This window comes from Protopterus annectens, chromosome 4.part0, assembly GCF_019279795.1.
Source record: "Protopterus annectens isolate FY-2018-M chromosome 4.part0, PAN1.0, whole genome shotgun sequence".
In the NCBI taxonomy this organism is placed as follows: Eukaryota; Metazoa; Chordata; order Ceratodontiformes; family Protopteridae; genus Protopterus; species Protopterus annectens.
The window spans coordinates 572758620-572764619 of record NC_056733.1 but is presented as its reverse complement, the minus strand read 5'-3'; positions in this window follow the sequence as shown (position 1 = coordinate 572764619).

Here is a 6000-nt window from a genome sequence, read left to right as displayed (position 1 = left end):
GAATCAGTGGTGATTTTGATTTCATAAATAGCTTTGGAGGATTTTATGAGGGATCTCAGCTTCTTACTGGGGCTGACCAGAGAGTTCCTCCAATCATGGGATTTTACTCTTTTTTGCAACAGTTTCTTTCTTCTGTTGTAGAGTTTGTTTATGGCAGGAGACCACCAGATTGGCTTCCTTTTTTTGGAGGATAGCATCTTGGTTCTGTTAGGGATTGCTCAATCCATGCACTTGTGTAAGTGCTTATAAAGTGCATTTGTAGGATTCAGCAGTCGTACCTCTATTGTCCATCTGCATGGGTGTCGTGAAGTTTGCCACTTCTGTCTTAAGAAACGTGAAGTTGGCTTTGAAGAAATGTTTTACTGTGGTTTCCCTAATGGGAGGGTGGGGGTGGGATGTGGATTTCTAGGGTGATTAGTTTGTGGTCGGATCTGACCGGCGAGGAACTGATCTCTGGTGTGGAACACCAGTTGCCCATGTTGGTGATGACCAGGTCTAGGATATTGCTGCCCTTGGTGGGGGTGTGGATAAGTTGATCCAAGGCATTAAAATTTATGAATTCCAGAAAACATTGAGCAAAAGAGTTGGTACATGAGTAGTTTTCCCAGTTAATGGTGGGGTAGTTAAAATTGCCCATTATTAGGGTGTTAGGTTGTACCCTAATATTTTCCAGTGTATCAAGAAATGAGGAGTGGGAATGCTGGGGCATAGTGGGGGATCTGTAGCAAGCTGCAATTTGGATTGTGGTATTGCCCAGAGTTAGTTGCACTTGGATAATCTCGGATGCATTATTCTGAGCAAGTAGCCTGGAGGTGTGGATAATCTTAATGAATATGGACATGTCTCCACCTTTAGTGTTTTGGTCCAGGTTATGTGGCCGAAAGGTGTGATATGAATTATAGCCTGGTAATGCAGGGGTGCTCTCTGGAGCCTTGAACCAGGTCTCTGTCACTGCACAGATGTCGATGTTCTCTATTTTAAGGAGTGCCTCGACTGAGTGCATTTTGAGGTTTAGACTTCTAGCATTGAGTAGCATTACACTCAGATTTTGCTTGCTTGTACCTGTTATGGTAGTGAATTTGTCATTTGAACCTTGCCTAAAAAAGGCACTATAGGGGTGGCAAGAGCCTTAGCCAGTATCCAGAATCCCAAGGGCGACAGGTGCAGGCCATCTCTGGCAAAGTATTGTGGTCTGTCGATCATGTCGTGTAAGGCAGACAGATACTGGATCCCCTTAGAATGACACCAGAAGCTTAGCCAATTGTTGAAGTCAGTAATTTTGTCCTTGTACTGTGGTTCTGGGTGATGGCAGGATGCTACTCAGGGCTAGGGTCATACCTGCCTGGGCTACAAGATCAGAGAGCTTCTCCATGTCTGTTTACATGTAGTCCAGGGAGGTACATCTCAGGTCATTCACACCAACATGGACAATGACAGAGTCATATTTGTACTTTTTGTAGAGTGACCTGAGTGTGTGCATTATGTGGCAGATCCTGGCACCCATCAGGCTGCTGACAGTAACTTTCGCCTTGTTTAGCCAGGTGAGTGGAACATCAGTGTGCCTGTCTATAGAGTCACCTATGACTAGAGTGTTGGGTACGTTGTTATGCCTTATCGGCTGTGGTTGAGTGGCACACTGAGTTTTTGGGCTATGTGTCTTTTGGGTTGTGTTGGAGGGTGGAGGTTGCTTGCGTTTCTGCTTTGGAGGTCCCTTTTGCTTGGGCAGATTTTTATTGAGAACCTCCACAAATCTGTGTGTTTTGTGTTTCTATGTGTGTGTTTTGGTGGTGTAGGTTTTGAGGGACTATGTGATGAGTGTGGTGTGCTGCAAGTGTTTATCTTCTCTTCTTGACTGTCTAGTCCAGTCTTGGGTGACGAGAGCTTTGCTTCCAGTTTGGCTATGTAAGTGCATCTCTTACAGGTTGTAGGGTTGGGTGGTAGGAGGAGAGGGTTGTCTGTGTACATGAGGCAATTTCTGCATTGCCCCAAGATGCCCAGATTCATCAGGCAGACATGAGAAAACACTGGGAGCTGACCCTTAGACATGCCTGGATAGGTGCTTATTTATTAAGTACTAAAAACTTTGGTCCTTTTTCAGTGAGGCCCAGGGAGAAAAGCTCCACATTTACTTAAGAAATCATAGAACAATGTACAATAGTAAATGACAAAAATACAAAAAATAAAATAATAAATGAATGAGAAATACAAAAAATAATACAGAGGAACAGCAAGTAATGCAAAAAATAGCAAGTAGTACAAAATAATACCAGGGAATACAATGCTATACAAAGAGAGTAAAAGAGTATGTGGAGTTTGACTGTCTGAAAACTCAATAAAATGATAGGGGCCCACATATATATATCTCAATACCTGTACAAAAACATATGTGTGTGTGTGTGTGTGTGTGTGTGTGTGTGTGTGTGTGTGTGTGTGTGTGTGTGTGTGTGTGTGTGTGTGTGTGTGTGTATAAAATGGAGAACTAGATTATATGCTTGTGTGTATGCTTCATTTGCTTTAAAGAAAAACAAATCAAAATGAAAATTTTGTGTAACTGTATGTGTCCACACATAAAACATATATATATATATATATATATATATATATATATATATATATATATATATATATATAAACTATTTAGTATACATATATATTTGTGTGTGTGTGCATTTATACTTCTGGTTTCCTTTTCTTAATGTTTTTAATGTGAACGCGCACAGCAAACACTATAAAGTAAATTCAGATGTATATTATCATTGCCATCAATGGTCACATTTCCTTTGTGGCTACAAAATTCTCATGTACTCTAACAATATACGGACTGAATCAAAGTCAGCGGGAATCTCTTACTATGGCTCTGTGTACCAGATATGCATCCCCCTCTAGAAGCATGTCACAAAAAGCATAAAAGACCTTTCTTATGAGCAGTATCAATTCATCTACTTGATAGAGTTGCCACCTGTCTTTCTTTCTGCAGTTCTATCCCGTCTGTGTATTTGGGTGGTTGAAAATGGCAAATGTGTTGATACTTTACAAGAAAAAAAATATTTTCTGACATTTCTCTAAAGGTCATAGAAGTCTTTGATACTACATTTATCTTAACATATAAACTATTATAAATAACCAACATTTAAAGCTTAGCATTTCAATACTGTGTTGCTGCTTATGTAATTTTGTCAGAAGAGGTAACAACTGCCTTAAAACCCCTGACTGATCTAATTGCTTTGTTTTGCTATGAAAGGGAAGCGTTAATTTCTCCTTCTCTCTGCAATGAAAATGGTGGAAAACAGTTCCACAACTTTCTGTCTTTTTTTATATCATCTGCTGTGTCCCTGATATTAGCAGGATTAATTGCCCATCTAAGATTGACAGCAGTACCTGATGGGGTAAACTACAGATTTATCTCTGTCTATGATATGTCATGCAGGCAGATACGAATTCCTCTGCAAAGTATGTGAGAAGCTAAGCTTTAAAAAAGTAGGCGGGCTTTACCTTCCTTTGATTCCAGTGCAAGGAAATAAAACTTTTAAAAAGTACAAGCAGATTTGCGGTACCTACGCAATACTGCAACCGTATTGTAGGGAGAAAAGAAACCTAAGGATTGAGTTAAACTGTAGGATAGAGCAGAGTTTTCCTTTAATGCAATTTGCTTGTCAAACTAATTTGTTGCTGAGATATGCTTTTAAATTAGATTAGTTGGGGCAGAGGTGGAGATTTCAATGAAGTCACAGGATAGACAGAGAAGGGGAGGGAGATTATATAATATAATATTAGGTCTAAGGGAGGGGAGTTCTCCTTGGCACTGTAGATCATGTTGGTAGGACAGTCTGTGGTGTCCATGTGATCAGCTGGAATTGGTAGTCAAGATGCAGATTATTTGTGATCAAGAAAGGTGAGTGCTGGGATTTCTTTCAATTAGTAGGAAGTGTGAAGTTCATGTTGGAGTGGGACGGTACCTTGATGGTAAGATGGTAACGAGTTCATTTTAATTTTTTTTTTGTTACTTTGTGCAGTGCAGATAATTAGTGGTAGGTAGGATTGTGGGGTCGGGGACTAGTTGGTGACAGTTTAAGTATTGCTTATTGTAAGTTAGGAAGAGATGTAGGATATGGGAGCAGCTTTAATCATTCATCTTCTTTCGGCTGTTCCCGTTAGGGGTCGCCACAGTGGATCACCTGTTTCCATTTCTTCCTGTCCTCTGCATCTTGCTCTGTCACACCAACCACCTGCATGTCCTCTCTTACCATATCCATAAACCTTATCTTAGGCCTTCCTCTTTTCCTGTTACCTGGTAGCTTCATCCTTAGCATCTTTTTCCCAATATACTCAGCATCCCTACTCAGCTCATGTCCACACCAATGTAATCTTGCCTCTCTGGCTTTGTCTCCAAACCTTCCAACCTGGGCTGACCCTCTAATATACTTATTCCTAATCTTGTCCAACCTCGTCACACCCAGTACAAATCTTAACATCTTCAACTCTGCCACATCCAGCTCAAACTCCTGCCTTTTTGTCAATGCCACTGTCTCCAACCCATATAACATAGATGGTCTCACTACCCTCTTGTAGACCTTCCCTTTCACTCTTACAGGTACTCGTCTGTCACAAATCACTCCTGACACCCTTCTCCACCCACTCCATCCTGCCTGTACTCTCTTCTTCACCTCTCTTCCACACTCCCTGTTACTCTGAACTATTGACCCCAAGTATTTAAACTCATCCACCTTCGCCACCTCTACTCCTTGCATCCTCACCATTCCTCTTTCCTCCCTCTCATTCACACACATATATTCTGTCTTAGTCCTGCTGACCTTCATTCCTCTTCTCTCTAGAGCATATCTCCATCTCTCCACGGTCTCCTCCACATGTTCCCTACTCTCACTACAGATCACAATGTCATTTGCAAACATTATAGTCCATGGGGACTCCTGTCTGATCTCGTCTGTCAACCTGTCCATCACCATTGCAAATAAAAAAGGGCTCAGAGCTGATCCTTGATGTAACCCCACCTCCACCTTAAATGCATCCATCACTCCCACCGCAGACCTCACCACTGTTACATTACCCTCGTACATATCCTATACTACTCTTACATACTTCTCTGACACTCCTGACTTCCTCATACAATACCACAACTCCTCTCTAGGCACCCTGTCATATGCTTTCTCTAAGTCTACAAAAACACAATGCAACTCCTTCTGACATTCTCTGTACTTCTCCATCAACACTCTCAGAGCAAACATCACATCTGTAGTGCTCTTTCCTGGCATGAAACCATACTGCTGATCACTAATCATCATGTCCTTCTTAACCTAGCTTCCACTACTCTTTCCCATAACTTCATGCTGTGACTGATCAATTTAATCCCTCTGTAGTTACTACAGCTCTGCACATCACCCTTATTCTAAAAAATCGGTACCAAAACACGTTTTCTCCATTCCTCAGGCATCCTCTCACTTTCTAAGATTTCATTAAACAATCTGGTTAAAAACTCTACTGCCATTTCACCTAAACACCTCCATGCTTCCACAGGTATGTCATCTGGGCCAACACCCAGATTCTCTTCATAGCTATCCTTACTTCCTCCTTGCTAATCCATTGTATTTCATGATTCACTATCCCTAATCATCCAACCTTCTCTCCCTCTCATTCTCTTCATTCATCAACCCCTCAAAGTACTCTTTCCATCTCCTCAACACACTCTTCTCGCTTGTGAGTATGTTTCCCTCATTATCCTTTATCACCTTTACCTGCTGCACATCTTTCCTAGCTCAGTCCCTCTGTCTAGCCAATTGGTACAGGTCCTTTTCTCCCTCCTTGGTGTCCAACCTTTCATACAACTCTTCATATGCCTTATCCTTAGCCTTCGCCACCTCTCTCTTTGCCATGCACCTCATCTCCTTATACTCCTGTCTACTTTCTTCATCTCTCTGACAATCCCACTACTTCTTTGACAACCTCTTTGCCTGTATACTCTCCTGTACTTCCTCATTCCACCAC